The sequence below is a fragment of the Scomber scombrus genome, chromosome 17 (assembly GCF_963691925.1).
Source record: "Scomber scombrus chromosome 17, fScoSco1.1, whole genome shotgun sequence".
NCBI lineage: Eukaryota > Metazoa > Chordata > Actinopteri > Scombriformes > Scombridae > Scomber > Scomber scombrus.
In genome coordinates, this window is record NC_084986.1 from 27356283 (window position 1) to 27370024 (window position 13742).

Genomic DNA, 13742 nt, shown 5'->3' on the forward strand with positions numbered 1-13742 from the left:
GGGGTTCAGCCCATGACTTTATTTCTGTAGGAGATCGATGCAGGTGGATATCCTGGCTTCATTGCCCTGTTTGGCAAGGAGGAGCATGCACGATGTCGAGGATGCGTCGCTTTGGTCTTTCCCGGTAAATTATCCGCAGCTGCTTGAAAACTCAACTCTCCCCGTCGGGGAATCGAACCCCGGTCTTCCGCGTGACAGGCGGAGATACTGTCCACTATACTAACGAGGACTGCTGCATGGAATAGTTATGGCACGTCAACGGGCCGGCAGAGCGGTTCTGACGTCGACGGGGAACGTTCCCGTAGTTATGGAGACATTGGGATGAAGAAGTCAAATGTCAACCTCCTGGTGGGGGCTGTAGGTAAAAAAAGGCAGAGGATCACCACAGCCGTCGGAATACATCGCCTGCGAAAAACCATGAACGCCCGTAGCAGGTGAGGACCCGTCTGCAGGTCAGTGTGCACAGATGTTTTAATAGGGCCTCTTGGAAGGCGACAAGCCTTTCACGGTTTCCGTAGTGTAGTGGTTATCACGTTCACCTCACACGCGGAAGGTCCCCGGTTCGAAACCGGGCGGAAACACTTGTAATTCTGTCTTCACTCTGAGTAATGGAATCAAACTGTGCTGTCTCACATGACTGGTAATTAGGGCGCATCGACCAAAAGGTTTGTGCCCCACATCATCTGAGAACTTGCTATGTTCTCAAATGATGAACTATGTATTCTTTTGAATTGCTTTTTGTTTGTGACCGTCCCTTAACATTGCGCAAAAACAGGGATGATGTCTTGTATTTCAAATGTTTGGATATCGTCAGGCAATTGAAATCATGTCAGGAGGTCAAGTGCCTCAGGCCACCCACGCGGGTGACAGGGAGCTCTTCACAGCTTCCGTAGTGTAGTGGTTATCACGTTCGCCTAACACGCGAAAGGTCCCCGGTTCGAAACCGGGCGGAAACACTTGTTTGTTTGGTGCTCACCCTCAGTCATTAATGGGATCGTGGGAGCAACCCCGCGTCAAACACCAGAAAACAGTGCGTGGTTGACGGCACAAAGAAGTCACCCTCCTGAACATGTCTGATAACTATGTACTACTGACCATTTGGGGGTTCAGCCCATGACTTTATTTCTGTAGGAGATCGATGCAGGTGGATATCCTGGCTTCATTGCCCTGTTTGGCAAGGAGGAGCATGCACGATGTCGAGGATGCGTCGCTTTGGTCTTTCCCGGTAAATTATCCGCAGCTGCTTGAAAACTCAACTCTCCCCGTCGGGGAATCGAACCTCGGTCTTCCGCGTGACAGGCGGAGATACTGTCCACTATACTAACGAGGACTGCTGCATGGAATAGTTATGGCACGTCAAAGGGCCGGCAGAGCGGTTCTGACGTCGACGGGGAACGTTCCCGTAGTTATGGAGACATTGGGATGAAGAAGTCAAATGTCAACCTCCTGGTGGGGGCTGTAGGTAAAAACAGGTAGGATGTCTTGTATTTCAAATGTTTGGATATCGTCAGGCAATTGAAATCATGTCAGGAGGTCAAGTGCCTCAGGCCACCCACGCGGGTGACAGGGAGCTTTTCACAGTTTCCGTAGTGTAGTGGTTATCACGTTCGCCTAACACGCGAAAGGTCCCCGGTTCGAAACCGGGTGGAAATACTTGTTTGTTTGGTGCTCACCCTGAGTCATTAATGGGATCGTGGGAGCAACCCCGCGTCAAACACCAGAAAACAGTGCGTGGTTGACGGCACAAAGAAGTCACCATCCTGAAAATGTCTGATAACTATGTACTACTGACCATTTGGGGGTTCAGCCCATGACTTTATTTCTGTAGGAGATCGATGCAGGTGGATATCCTGGCTTCATTGCCCTGTTTGGCAAGGAGGAGCATGCACGATGTCGAGGATGCGTCGCTTTGGTCTTTCCCGGTAAATTATCCGCAGCTGCTTGAAAACTCAACTCTCCCCGTCGGGGAATCGAACCCCGGTCTTCCGCGTGACAGGCGGAGATACTGTCCACTATACTAACGAGGACTGCTGCATGGAATAGTTATGGCACGTCAACGGGCCGGCAGAGCGGTTCTGACGTCGACGGGGAACGTTCCCGTAGTTATGGAGACATTGGGATGAAGAAGTCAAATGTCAACCTCCTGGTGGGGGCTGTAGGTAAAAAAAGGCAGAGGATCACCACAGCCGTCGGAATACATCGCCTGCGAAAAACCATGAACGCCCGTAGCAGGTGAGGACCCGTCTGCAGGTCAGTGTGCACAGATGTTTTAAGTCGGCCTCTTGGACGGCGACAAGCCTTTCAAGGTTTCCGTAGTGTAGTGGTTATCACGTTCGCCTCACACGCGAAAGGTCCCCGGTTCGAAACCGGGCGGAAACACTTGTAATTTTGTCTTCACTCTGAGTAATGGAATCAAACTGTGCTGTCTCACATGACTGGTAATTAGGGCGCATCGACCAAAAGGTTTGTGCCCCACATCATCTGAGAACTTGCTATGTTTTCAAATGATGAACTATTTCTTCTTTTGAATTGCTTTTTGTTTGTGACCGTCACTTAACATTGCGCAAAAACAGGTAGGATGTCTTGTATTTCAAATGTTTGGATATCGTCAGGCAACTGAAATCATGTCAGGAGGTCAAGTGCCTCAGGCCACCCACGCGGGTGACAGGGAGCTTTTCACAGTTTCCGTAGTGTAGTGGTTATCACGTTCGCCTAACACGCGAAAGGTCCCCGGTTCGAAACCGGGCGGAAACACTTGTTTGTTTGGTGCTCACCCTGAGTCATTAATGGCATCGTGGGAGCAACCCCGCGTCAAACACCAGAAAACAGTGCGTGGTTGACGGCACAAAGAAGTCACCATCCTGAACATGTCTGATAACTATGTACTACTGACCATTTGGGGGTTCAGCCCATGACTTTATTTCTGTAGGAGATCGATGCAGGTGGATATCCTGGCTTCATTGCCCTGTTTGGCAAGGAGGAGCATGCACGATGTCGAGGATGCGTCGCTTTGGTCTTTCCCGGTAAATTATCCGCAGCTGCTTGAAAACTCAACTCTCCCCGTCGGGGAATCGAACCCCGGTCTTCCGCGTGACAGGCGGAGATACTGTCCACTATACTAACGAGGACTGCTGCATGGAATAGTTATGGCACGTCAAAGGGCCGGCAGAGCGGTTCTGACGTCGACGGGGAACGTTCCCGTAGTTATGGAGACATTGGGATGAAGAAGTCAAATGTCAACCTCCTGGTGGGGGCTGTAGGTAAAAACAGGTAGGATGTCTTGTATTTCAAATGTTTGGATATCGTCAGGCAATTGAAATCATGTCAGGAGGTCAAGTGCCTCAGGCCACCCACGCGGGTGACAGGGAGCTTTTCACAGTTTCCGTAGTGTAGTGGTTATCACGTTCGCCTAACACGCGAAAGGTCCCCGGTTCGAAACCGGGCGGAAATACTTGTTTGTTTGGTGCTCACCCTGAGTCATTAATGGGATCGTGGGAGCAACCCCGCGTCAAACACCAGAAAACAGTGCGTGGTTGACGGCACAAAGAAGTCACCATCCTGAACATGTCTGATAACTATGTACTACTGACCATTTGGGGGTTCAGCCCATGACTTTATTTCTGTAGGAGATCGATGCAGGTGGATATCCTGGCTTCATTGCCCTGTTTGGCAAGGAGGAGCATGCACGATGTCGAGGATGCGTCGCTTTGGTCTTTCCCGGTAAATTATCCGCAGCTGCTTGAAAACTCAACTCTCCCCGTCGGGGAATCGAACCCCGGTCTTCCGCGTGACAGGCGGAGATACTGTCCACTATACTAACGAGGACTGCTGCATGGAATAGTTATGGCACGTCAACGGGCCGGCAGAGCGGTTCTGACGTCGACGGGGAACGTTCCCGTAGTTATGGAGACATTGGGATGAAGAAGTCAAATGTCAACCTCCTGGTGGGGGCTGTAGGTAAAAAAAGGCAGAGGATCACCACAGCCGTCGGAATACATCGCCTGCGAAAAACCATGAACGCCCGTAGCAGGTGAGGACCCGTCTGCAGGTCAGTGTGCACAGATGTTTTAAGTGGGCCTCTTGGACGGCGACAAGTCTTTCACGGTTTCCGTAGTGTAGTGGTTATCACGTTCGCCTCACACGCGAAAGGTCCCCGGTTCGAAACCGGGCGGAAACACTTGTAATTTTGTCTTCACTCTGAGTAATGGAATCAAACTGTGCTGTCTCACATGACTGGTAATTAGGGCGCATCGACCAAAAGGTTTGTGCCCCACATCATCTGAGAACTTGCTATGTTTTCAAATGATGAACTATGTCTTCTTTTGAATTGCTTTTTGTTTGTGACCGTCACTTAACATTGCGCAAAAACAGGTAGGATGTCTTGTATTTCAAAAGTTTGGATATCGTCAGGCAATTGAAATCATGTCAGGAGGTCAAGTGCCTCAGGCCACCCACGCGGGTGACAGGGAGCTTTTCACAGTTTCCGTAGTGTAGTGGTTATCACGTTCGCCTAACACGCGAAAGGTCCCCGGTTCGAAACCGGGCGGAAACACTTGTTTGTTTGGTGCTCACCCTGAGTCATTAATGGGATCGTGGGAGCAACCCCGCGTCAAACACCAGAAAACAGTGCGTGGTTGACGGCACAAAGAAGTCACCATCCGGAACATGTCTGATAACTATGTACTACTGACCATTTGGGGGTTCAGCCCATGACTTTATTTCTGTAGGAGATCGATGCAGGTGGATATCCTGGCTTCATTGCCCTGTTTGGCAAGGAGGAGCATGCACGATGTCGAGCATGCGTCGCTTTGGTCTTTCCCGGTAAATTATCCGCAGCTGCTTGAAAAGTCAACTCTCCCCGTCGGGGAATCGAACCCCGGTCTTCCGCGTGACAGGCGGAGATACTGTCCACTATACTAACGAGGACTGCTGCATGGAATAGTTATGGCACGTCAACGGGCCGGCAGAGCGGTTCTGACGTCGACGGGGAACGTTCCCGTAGTTATGGAGACATTGGGATGAAGAAGTCAAATGTCAACCTCCTGGTGGGGGCTGTAGGTAAAAACAGGTAGGATGTCTTGTATTTCAAATGTTTGGATATCGTCAGGCAATTGAAATCATGTCAGGAGGTCAAGTGCCTCAGGCCACCCACGCGGGTGACAGGGAGCTCTTCACAGTTTCCGTAGTGTAGTGGTTATCACGTTCGCCTAACACGCGAAAGGTCCCCGGTTCGAAACCGGGCGGAAACACTTGTTTGTTTGGTGCTCACCCTGAGTCATTGATGGGATCGTGGGAGCAACCCCGCGCCAAACACCAGAAAACAGTGCGTGGTTGACGGCACAAAGAAGTCACCATCCTGAACATGTCTGATAACTATGTACTACTGACCATTTGGGGGTTCAGCCCATGACTTTATTTCTGTAGGAGATCGATGTAGGTGGATATCCTGGCTTCATTGCCCTGTTTGGCAAGGAGGAGCATGCACGATGTCGAGGATGCGTCGCTTTGGTCTTTCCCGGTAAATTATCCGCAGCTGCTTGAAAACTCAACTCTCCCCGTCGGGGAATCGAACCCCGGTCTTCCACGTGACAGGCGGAGATACTGTCCACTATACTAACGAGGACTGCTGCATGGAATAGTTATGGCACGTCAACGGGCCGGCAGAGCGGTTCTGACGTCGACGGGGAACGTTCCCGTAGTTATGGAGACATTGGGATGAAGAAGTCAAATGTCAACCTCCTGGTGGGGGCTGTAGGTAAAAAAAGGCAGAGGATCACCACAGCCGTCGGAATACATTGCCTGCGAAAAAACATGAACGCCCGTAGCAGGTGAGGACCCGTCTGCAGGTCAGTGTGCACAGATGTTTTAATTGGGCCTCTTGGAAGGCGACAAGCCTTTCACGGTTTCCGTAGTGTAGTGGTTATCACGTTCGCCTCACACGCGAAAGGTCCCCGGTTCGAAACCGGGCGGAAACACTTGTGATTTTGTCTTCACTCTGAGTAATGGAATCAAACTGTGCTGTCTCACATGACTGGTAATTAGGGCGCATCGACCAAAAGGTTTGTGCCCCACATCATCTGAGAACTTGCTATGTTCTCAAATGATGAACTATGTCTTCTTTTGAATTGCTTTTTGTTTGTGACCGTCCCTTAACATTGCGCAAAAACAGGGATGATGTCTTGTATTTCAAATGTTTGGATATCGTCAGGCAATTGAAATCATGTCAGGAGGTCAAGTGCCTCAGGCCACCCACGCGGGTGACAGGGAGCTCTTCACAGTTTCCGTAGTGTAGTGGTTATCACGTTCGCCTAACACGCGAAAGGTCCCCGGTTCGAAACCGGGCGGAAACACTTGTTTGTTTGGTGCTCACCCTGAGTCATTAATGGCATCGTGGGAGCAACCCCGCGTCAAACACCAGAAAACAGTGCGTGGTTGACGGCACAAAGAAGTCACCATCCTGAACATGTCTGATAACTATGTACTACTGACCATTTGGGGGTTCAGCCCATGACTTTATTTCTGTAGGAGATCGATGCAGGTGGATATCCTGGCTTCATTGCCCTGTTTGGCAAGGAGGAGCATGCACGATGTCGAGGATGCGTCGCTTTGGTCTTTCCCGGTAAATTATCCGCAGCTGCTTGAAAACTCAACTCTCCCCGTCGGGGAATCGAACCCCGGTCTTCCGCGTGACAGGCGGAGATACTGTCCACTATACTAACGAGGACTGCTGCATGGAATAGTTATGGCACGTCAACGGGCCGGCAGAGCGGTTCTGACGTCGACGGGGAACGTTCCCGTAGTTATGGAGACATTGGGATGAAGAAGTCAAATGTCAACCTCCTGGTGGGGGCTGTAGGTAAAAAAAGGCAGAGGATCACCACAGCCGTCGGAATACATCGCCTGCGAAAAACCATGAACGCCCGTAGCAGGTGAGGACCCGTCTGCAGGTCAGTGTGCACAGATGTTTTAATTGGGCCTCTTGGAAGGCGACAAGCCTTTCACGGTTTCCGTAGTGTAGTGGTTATCACGTTCACCTCACACGCGGAAGGTCCCCGGTTCGAAACCGGGCGGAAACACTTGTAATTCTGTCTTCACTCTGAGTAATGGAATCAAACTGTGCTGTCTCACATGACTGGTAATTAGGGCGCATCGACCAAAAGGTTTGTGCCCCACATCATCTGAGAACTTGCTATGTTCTCAAATGATGAACTATGTATTCTTTTGAATTGCTTTTTGTTTGTGACCGTCCCTTAACATTGCGCAAAAACAGGGATGATGTCTTGTATTTCAAATGTTTGGATATCGTCAGGCAATTGAAATCATGTCAGGAGGTCAAGTGCCTCAGGCCACCCACGCGGGTGACAGGGAGCTCTTCACAGCTTCCGTAGTGTAGTGGTTATCACGTTCGCCTAACACGCGAAAGGTCCCCGGTTCGAAACCGGGCGGAAACACTTGTTTGTTTGGTGCTCACCCTCAGTCATTAATGGGATCGTGGGAGCAACCCCGCGTCAAACACCAGAAAACAGTGCGTGGTTGACGGCACAAAGAAGTCACCATCCTGAACATGTCTGATAACTATGTACTACTGACCATTTGGGGGTTCAGCCCATGACTTTATTTCTGTAGGAGATCGATGCAGGTGGATATCCTGGCTTCATTGCCCTGTTTGGCAAGGAGGAGCATGCACGATGTCGAGGATGCGTCGCTTTGGTCTTTCCCGGTAAATTATCCGCAGCTGCTTGAAAACTCAACTCTCCCCGTCGGGGAATCGAACCTCGGTCTTCCGCGTGACAGGCGGAGATACTGTCCACTATACTAACGAGGACTGCTGCATGGAATAGTTATGGCACGTCAAAGGGCCGGCAGAGCGGTTCTGACGTCGACGGGGAACGTTCCCGTAGTTATGGAGACATTGGGATGAAGAAGTCAAATGTCAACCTCCTGGTGGGGGCTGTAGGTAAAAACAGGTAGGATGTCTTGTATTTCAAATGTTTGGATATCGTCAGGCAATTGAAATCATGTCAGGAGGTCAAGTGCCTCAGGCCACCCACGCGGGTGACAGGGAGCTTTTCACAGTTTCCGTAGTGTAGTGGTTATCACGTTCGCCTAACACGCGAAAGGTCCCCGGTTCGAAACCGGGTGGAAATACTTGTTTGTTTGGTGCTCACCCTGAGTCATTAATGGGATCGTGGGAGCAACCCCGCGTCAAACACCAGAAAACAGTGCGTGGTTGACGGCACAAAGAAGTCACCATCCTGAACATGTCTGATAACTATGTACTACTGACCATTTGGGGGTTCAGCCCATGACTTTATTTCTGTAGGAGATCGATGCAGGTGGATATCCTGGCTTCATTGCCCTGTTTGGCAAGGAGGAGCATGCACGATGTCGAGGATGCGTCGCTTTGGTCTTTCCCGGTAAATTATCCGCAGCTGCTTGAAAACTCAACTCTCCCCGTCGGGGAATCGAACCCCGGTCTTCCGCGTGACAGGCGGAGATACTGTCCACTATACTAACGAGGACTGCTGCATGGAATAGTTATGGCACGTCAACGGGCCGGCAGAGCGGTTCTGACGTCGACGGGGAACGTTCCCGTAGTTATGGAGACATTGGGATGAAGAAGTCAAATGTCAACCTCCTGGTGGGGGCTGTAGGTAAAAAAAGGCAGAGGATCACCACAGCCGTCGGAATACATCGCCTGCGAAAAACCATGAACGCCCGTAGCAGGTGAGGACCCGTCTGCAGGTCAGTGTGCACAGATGTTTTAAGTCGGCCTCTTGGACGGCGACAAGCCTTTCAAGGTTTCCGTAGTGTAGTGGTTATCACGTTCGCCTCACACGCGAAAGGTCCCCGGTTCGAAACCGGGCGGAAACACTTGTAATTTTGTCTTCACTCTGAGTAATGGAATCAAACTGTGCTGTCTCACATGACTGGTAATTAGGGCGCATCGACCAAAAGGTTTGTGCCCCACATCATCTGAGAACTTGCTATGTTTTCAAATGATGAACTATGTCTTCTTTTGAATTGCTTTTTGTTTGTGACCGTCACTTAACATTGCGCAAAAACAGGTAGGATGTCTTGTATTTCAAATGTTTGGATATCGTCAGGCAATTGAAATCATGTCAGGAGGTCAAGTGCCTCAGGCCACCCACGCGGGTGACAGGGAGCTTTTCACAGCTTCCGTAGTGTAGTGGTTATCACGTTCGCCTTACACGCGAAAGGTCCCCGGTTCGAAACCGGGCGGAAACACTTGTTAGTTTGGTGCTCACCCTCAGTCATTAATGGGATCGTGGGAGCAACCCCGCGTCAAACACCAGAAAACAGTGCGTGGTTGACGGCACAAAGAAGTCACCATCCTGAACAGGTCTGATAACTATGTACTACTGACCATTTGGGGGTTCAGCCCATGACTTTATTTCTGTAGGAGATCGATGCAGGTGGATATCCTGGCTTCATTGCCCTGTTTGGCAAGGAGGAGCATGGGTCGCTTTGGTCTTTCCCGGTAAATTATCCGCAGCTGCTTGAAAACTCAACTCTCCCCGTCGGGGAATCGAACCCCGGTCTTCCGCGTGACAGGCGGAGATACTGTCCACTATACTAACGAGGACTGCTGCATGGATGAGTTATGGCACGTCAAAGGGCCGGCAGAGCGGTTCTGACGTCGACGGGGAACGTTCCCGTAGTTATGGAGACATTGGGATGAAGAAGTCAAATGTCAACCTCCTGGTGGGGGCTGTAGGTAAAAACAGGTAGGATGTCTTGTATTTCAAATGTTTGGATATCGTCAGGCAATTGAAATCATGTCAGGAGGTCAAGTGCCTCAGGCCACCCACGCGGGTGACAGGGAGCTTTTCACAGTTTCCGTAGTGTAGTGGTTATCACGTTCGCCTAACACGCGAAATGTCCCCGGTTCGAAACCGGGCGGAAATACTTGTTTGTTTGGTGCTCACCCTGAGTCATTAATGGGATCGTGGGAGCAACCCCGCGTCAAACACCAGAAAACAGTGCGTGGTTGACGGCACAAAGAAGTCACCATCCTGAACATGTCTGATAACTATGTACTACTGACCATTTGGGGGTTCAGCCCATGACTTTATTTCTGTAGGAGATCGATGCAGGTGGATATCCTGGCTTCATTGCCCTGTTTGGCAAGGAGGAGCATGCACGATGTCGAGGATGCGTCGCTTTGGTCTTTCCCGGTAAATTATCCGCAGCTGCTTGAAAACTCAACTCTCCCCGTCGGGGAATCGAACCCCGGTCTTCCGCGTGACAGGCGGAGATACTGTCCACTATACTAACGAGGACTGCTGCATGGATGAGTTATGGCACGTCAACGGGCCGGCAGAGCGGTTCTGACGTCGACGGGGAACGTTCCCGTAGTTATGGAGACATTGGGATGAAGAAGTCAAATGTCAACCTCCTGGTGGGGGCTGTAGGTAAAAAAAGGCAGAGGATCACCACAGCCGTCGGAATACATCGCCTGCGAAAAACCATGAACGCCCGTAGCAGGTGAGGACCCGTCTGCAGGTCAGTGTGCACAGATGTTTTAAGTGGGCCTCTTGGACGGCGACAAGCCTTTCACGGTTTCCGTAGTGTAGTGGTTATCACGTTCGCCTCACACGCGAAAGGTCCCCGGTTCGAAACCGGGCGGAAACACTTGTAATTTTGTCTTCACTCTGAGTAATGGAATCAAACTGTGCTGTCTCACATGACTGGTAATTAGGGCGCATCGACCAAAAGGTTTGTGCCCCACATCATCTGAGAACTTGCTATGTTTTCAAATGATGAACTATGTCTTCTTTTGAATTGCTTTTTGTTTGTGACCGTCACTTAACATTGCGCAAAAACAGGTAGGATGTCTTGTATTTCAAATGTTTGGATATCGTCAGGCAATTGAAATCATGTCAGGAGGTCAAGTGCCTCAGGCCACCCACGCGGGTGACAGGGAGCTTTTCACAGCTTCCGTAGTGTAGTGGTTATCACGTTCGCCTTACATGCGAAAGGTCCCCGGTTCGAAACCGGGCGGAAACACTTGTTAGTTTGGTGCTCACCCTGAGTCATTAATGGGATCGTGGGAGCAACCCCGCGTCAAACACCAGAAAACAGTGCGTGGTTGACGGCACAAAGAAGTCACCATCCTGAACAGGTCTGATAACTATGTACTACTGACCATTTGGGGGTTCAGCCCATGACTTTATTTCTGTAGGAGATCGATGCAGGTGGATATCCTGGCTTCATTGCCCTGTTTGGCAAGGAGGAGCATGCACGATGTCGAGGATGCGTCGCTTTGGTCTTTCCCGGTAAATTATCCGCAGCTGCTTGAAAACTCAACTCTCCCCGTCGGGGAATCGAACCCCGGTCTTCCGCGTGACAGGCGGAGATACTGTCCACTATACTAACGAGGACTGCTGCATGGATGAGTTATGGCACGTCAACGGGCCGGCAGAGCGGTTCTGACGTCGACGGGGAACGTTCCCGTAGTTATGGAGACATTGGGATGAAGAAGTCAAATGTCAACCTCCTGGTGGGGGCTGTAGGTAAAAAAAGGCAGAGGATCACCACAGCCGTCGGAATACATCGCCTGCGAAAAACCATGAACGCCCGTAGCAGGTGAGGACCCGTCTGCAGGTCAGTGTGCACAGATGTTTTAAGTGGGCCTCTTGGACGGCGACAAGCCTTTCACGGTTTCCGTAGTGTAGTGGTTAGCACGTTCGCCTCACACGCGAAAGGTCCCCGGTTCGAAACCGGGCGGAAACACTTGTAATTTTGTCTTCACTCTGAGTAATGGAATCAAACTGTGCTGTCTCACATGACTGGTAATTAGGGCGCATCGACCAAAAGGTTTGTGCCCCACATCATCTGAGAACTTGCTATGTTTTCAAATGATGAACTATGTCTTCTTTTGAATTGCTTTTTGTTTGTGACCGTCACTTAACATTGCGCAAAAACAGGTAGGATGTCTTGTATTTCAAATGTTTGGATATCGTCAGGCAATTGAAATCATGTCAGGAGGTCAAGTGCCTCAGGCCACCCACGCGGGTGACAGGGAGCTTTTCACAGCTTCCGTAGTGTAGTGGTTATCACGTTCGCCTTACATGCGAAAGGTCCCCGGTTCGAAACCGGGCGGAAACACTTGTTAGTTTGGTGCTCACCCTGAGTCATTAATGGGATCGTGGGAGCAACCCCGCGTCAAACACCAGAAAACAGTGCGTGGTTGACGGCACAAAGAAGTCACCATCCTGAACAGGTCTGATAACTATGTACTACTGACCATTTGGGGGTTCAGCCCATGACTTTATTTCTGTAGGAGATCGATGCAGGTGGATATCCTGGCTTCATTGCCCTGTTTGGCAAGGAGGAGCATGCACGATGTCGAGGATGCGTCGCTTTGGTCTTTCCCGGTAAATTATCCGCAGCTGCTTGAAAACTCAACTCTCCCCGTCGGGGAATCGAACCCCGGTCTTCCGCGTGACAGGCGGAGATACTGTCCACTATACTAACGAGGACTGCTGCATGGATGAGTTATGGCACGTCAACGGGCCGGCAGAGCGGTTCTGACGTCGACGGGGAACGTTCCCGTAGTTATGGAGACATTGGGATGAAGAAGTCAAATGTCAACCTCCTGGTGGGGGCTGTAGGTAAAAAAAGGCAGAGGATCACCACAGCCGTCGGAATACATCGCCTGCGAAAAACCATGAACGCCCGTAGCAGGTGAGGACCCGTCTGCAGGTCAGTGTGCACAGATGTTTTAAGTGGGCCTCTTGGACGGCGACAAGCCTTTCACGGTTTCCGTAGTGTAGTGGTTAGCACGTTCGCCTCACACGCGAAAGGTCCCCGGTTCGAAACCGGGCGGAAACACTTGTAATTTTGTCTTCACTCTGAGTAATGGAATCAAACTGTGCTGTCTCACATGACTGGTAATTAGGGCGCATCGACCAAAAGGTTTGTGCCCCACATCATCTGAGAACTTGCTATGTTTTCAAATGATGAACTATGTCTTCTTTTGAATTGCTTTTTGTTTGTGACCGTCACTTAACATTGCGCAAAAACAGGTAGGATGTCTTGTATTTCAAATGTTTGGATATCGTCAGGCAATTGAAATCATGTCAGGAGGTCAAGTGCCTCAGGCCACCCACGCGGGTGACAGGGAGCTTTTCACAGCTTCCGTAGTGTAGTGGTTATCACGTTCGCCTTACACGCGAAAGGTCCCCGGTTCGAAACCGGGCGGAAACACTTGTTAGTTTGGTGCTCACCCTCAGTCATTAATGGGATCGTGGGAGCAACCCCGCGTCAAACACCAGAAAACAGTGCGTGGTTGACGGCACAAAGAAGTCACCATCCTGAACAGGTCTGATAACTATGTACTACTGACCATTTGGGGGTTCAGCCCATGACTTTATTTCTGTAGGAGATCGATGCAGGTGGATATCCTGGCTTCATTGCCCTGTTTGGCAAGGAGGAGCATGCGTCGCTTTGGTCTTTCCCGGTAAATTATCCGCAGCTGCTTGAAAACTCAACTCTCCCCGTCGGGGAATCGAACCCCGGTCTTCCGCGTGACAGGCGGAGATACTGTCCACTATACTAACGAGGACTGCTGCATGGATGAGTTATGGCACGTCAAAGGGCCGGCAGAGCGGTTCTGACGTCGACGGGGAACGTTCCCGTAGTTATAGAGACATTGGGATGAAGAAGTCAAATGTCAACCTCCTGGTGGGGGCTGTAGGTAAAAAAAGGCAGAGGAT

At 50.6% G+C, this 13742-nt stretch overlaps 31 non-coding genes across 31 annotated transcripts; 19 read left to right on the forward strand and 12 right to left on the reverse strand.

Moving 5' to 3' along the window:
• Positions 1-157: 157 nt before the first annotated feature.
• trnad-guc (transfer RNA aspartic acid (anticodon GUC)) lies at positions 158-229 on the reverse strand. Its single transcript has one exon. It is a non-coding gene; the product is annotated as a tRNA-Asp (tRNA).
• Positions 230-508: 279 nt separating this feature from the next.
• trnav-cac (transfer RNA valine (anticodon CAC)) lies at positions 509-581 on the forward strand. The gene has a single exon. It is a non-coding gene; the product is annotated as a tRNA-Val (tRNA).
• A 302-nt stretch (positions 582-883) lies between these two features.
• On the forward strand, positions 884-956 carry trnav-aac (transfer RNA valine (anticodon AAC)). The gene has a single exon. It is a non-coding gene; the product is annotated as a tRNA-Val (tRNA).
• Positions 957-1955: 999 nt separating this feature from the next.
• Positions 1956-2027, reverse strand: trnad-guc (transfer RNA aspartic acid (anticodon GUC)). The gene has a single exon. It is a non-coding gene; the product is annotated as a tRNA-Asp (tRNA).
• A 279-nt stretch (positions 2028-2306) lies between these two features.
• On the forward strand, positions 2307-2379 carry trnav-cac (transfer RNA valine (anticodon CAC)). The gene has a single exon. It is a non-coding gene; the product is annotated as a tRNA-Val (tRNA).
• A 302-nt stretch (positions 2380-2681) lies between these two features.
• trnav-aac (transfer RNA valine (anticodon AAC)) lies at positions 2682-2754 on the forward strand. The gene has a single exon. It is a non-coding gene; the product is annotated as a tRNA-Val (tRNA).
• A 302-nt stretch (positions 2755-3056) lies between these two features.
• On the reverse strand, positions 3057-3128 carry trnad-guc (transfer RNA aspartic acid (anticodon GUC)). Its single transcript has one exon. It is a non-coding gene; the product is annotated as a tRNA-Asp (tRNA).
• A 625-nt stretch (positions 3129-3753) lies between these two features.
• trnad-guc (transfer RNA aspartic acid (anticodon GUC)) lies at positions 3754-3825 on the reverse strand. Its single transcript has one exon. It is a non-coding gene; the product is annotated as a tRNA-Asp (tRNA).
• A 279-nt stretch (positions 3826-4104) lies between these two features.
• Positions 4105-4177, forward strand: trnav-cac (transfer RNA valine (anticodon CAC)). The gene has a single exon. It is a non-coding gene; the product is annotated as a tRNA-Val (tRNA).
• Positions 4178-4479: 302 nt separating this feature from the next.
• On the forward strand, positions 4480-4552 carry trnav-aac (transfer RNA valine (anticodon AAC)). Its single transcript has one exon. It is a non-coding gene; the product is annotated as a tRNA-Val (tRNA).
• Positions 4553-4854: 302 nt separating this feature from the next.
• On the reverse strand, positions 4855-4926 carry trnad-guc (transfer RNA aspartic acid (anticodon GUC)). The gene has a single exon. It is a non-coding gene; the product is annotated as a tRNA-Asp (tRNA).
• Positions 4927-5176: 250 nt separating this feature from the next.
• Positions 5177-5249, forward strand: trnav-aac (transfer RNA valine (anticodon AAC)). The gene has a single exon. It is a non-coding gene; the product is annotated as a tRNA-Val (tRNA).
• A 653-nt stretch (positions 5250-5902) lies between these two features.
• trnav-cac (transfer RNA valine (anticodon CAC)) lies at positions 5903-5975 on the forward strand. Its single transcript has one exon. It is a non-coding gene; the product is annotated as a tRNA-Val (tRNA).
• A 302-nt stretch (positions 5976-6277) lies between these two features.
• trnav-aac (transfer RNA valine (anticodon AAC)) lies at positions 6278-6350 on the forward strand. Its single transcript has one exon. It is a non-coding gene; the product is annotated as a tRNA-Val (tRNA).
• A 302-nt stretch (positions 6351-6652) lies between these two features.
• trnad-guc (transfer RNA aspartic acid (anticodon GUC)) lies at positions 6653-6724 on the reverse strand. Its single transcript has one exon. It is a non-coding gene; the product is annotated as a tRNA-Asp (tRNA).
• A 279-nt stretch (positions 6725-7003) lies between these two features.
• trnav-cac (transfer RNA valine (anticodon CAC)) lies at positions 7004-7076 on the forward strand. The gene has a single exon. It is a non-coding gene; the product is annotated as a tRNA-Val (tRNA).
• Positions 7077-7378: 302 nt separating this feature from the next.
• Positions 7379-7451, forward strand: trnav-aac (transfer RNA valine (anticodon AAC)). The gene has a single exon. It is a non-coding gene; the product is annotated as a tRNA-Val (tRNA).
• A 999-nt stretch (positions 7452-8450) lies between these two features.
• trnad-guc (transfer RNA aspartic acid (anticodon GUC)) lies at positions 8451-8522 on the reverse strand. Its single transcript has one exon. It is a non-coding gene; the product is annotated as a tRNA-Asp (tRNA).
• A 279-nt stretch (positions 8523-8801) lies between these two features.
• On the forward strand, positions 8802-8874 carry trnav-cac (transfer RNA valine (anticodon CAC)). The gene has a single exon. It is a non-coding gene; the product is annotated as a tRNA-Val (tRNA).
• Positions 8875-9176: 302 nt separating this feature from the next.
• trnav-uac (transfer RNA valine (anticodon UAC)) lies at positions 9177-9249 on the forward strand. The gene has a single exon. It is a non-coding gene; the product is annotated as a tRNA-Val (tRNA).
• Positions 9250-9535: 286 nt separating this feature from the next.
• Positions 9536-9607, reverse strand: trnad-guc (transfer RNA aspartic acid (anticodon GUC)). The gene has a single exon. It is a non-coding gene; the product is annotated as a tRNA-Asp (tRNA).
• Positions 9608-10232: 625 nt separating this feature from the next.
• trnad-guc (transfer RNA aspartic acid (anticodon GUC)) lies at positions 10233-10304 on the reverse strand. The gene has a single exon. It is a non-coding gene; the product is annotated as a tRNA-Asp (tRNA).
• Positions 10305-10583: 279 nt separating this feature from the next.
• Positions 10584-10656, forward strand: trnav-cac (transfer RNA valine (anticodon CAC)). Its single transcript has one exon. It is a non-coding gene; the product is annotated as a tRNA-Val (tRNA).
• Positions 10657-10958: 302 nt separating this feature from the next.
• trnav-uac (transfer RNA valine (anticodon UAC)) lies at positions 10959-11031 on the forward strand. Its single transcript has one exon. It is a non-coding gene; the product is annotated as a tRNA-Val (tRNA).
• A 302-nt stretch (positions 11032-11333) lies between these two features.
• On the reverse strand, positions 11334-11405 carry trnad-guc (transfer RNA aspartic acid (anticodon GUC)). The gene has a single exon. It is a non-coding gene; the product is annotated as a tRNA-Asp (tRNA).
• A 279-nt stretch (positions 11406-11684) lies between these two features.
• On the forward strand, positions 11685-11757 carry trnav-cac (transfer RNA valine (anticodon CAC)). Its single transcript has one exon. It is a non-coding gene; the product is annotated as a tRNA-Val (tRNA).
• A 302-nt stretch (positions 11758-12059) lies between these two features.
• On the forward strand, positions 12060-12132 carry trnav-uac (transfer RNA valine (anticodon UAC)). Its single transcript has one exon. It is a non-coding gene; the product is annotated as a tRNA-Val (tRNA).
• A 302-nt stretch (positions 12133-12434) lies between these two features.
• trnad-guc (transfer RNA aspartic acid (anticodon GUC)) lies at positions 12435-12506 on the reverse strand. Its single transcript has one exon. It is a non-coding gene; the product is annotated as a tRNA-Asp (tRNA).
• A 279-nt stretch (positions 12507-12785) lies between these two features.
• On the forward strand, positions 12786-12858 carry trnav-cac (transfer RNA valine (anticodon CAC)). Its single transcript has one exon. It is a non-coding gene; the product is annotated as a tRNA-Val (tRNA).
• Positions 12859-13160: 302 nt separating this feature from the next.
• Positions 13161-13233, forward strand: trnav-uac (transfer RNA valine (anticodon UAC)). Its single transcript has one exon. It is a non-coding gene; the product is annotated as a tRNA-Val (tRNA).
• A 286-nt stretch (positions 13234-13519) lies between these two features.
• Positions 13520-13591, reverse strand: trnad-guc (transfer RNA aspartic acid (anticodon GUC)). Its single transcript has one exon. It is a non-coding gene; the product is annotated as a tRNA-Asp (tRNA).
• Between the last annotated feature and the right edge of the window lie 151 nt (positions 13592-13742).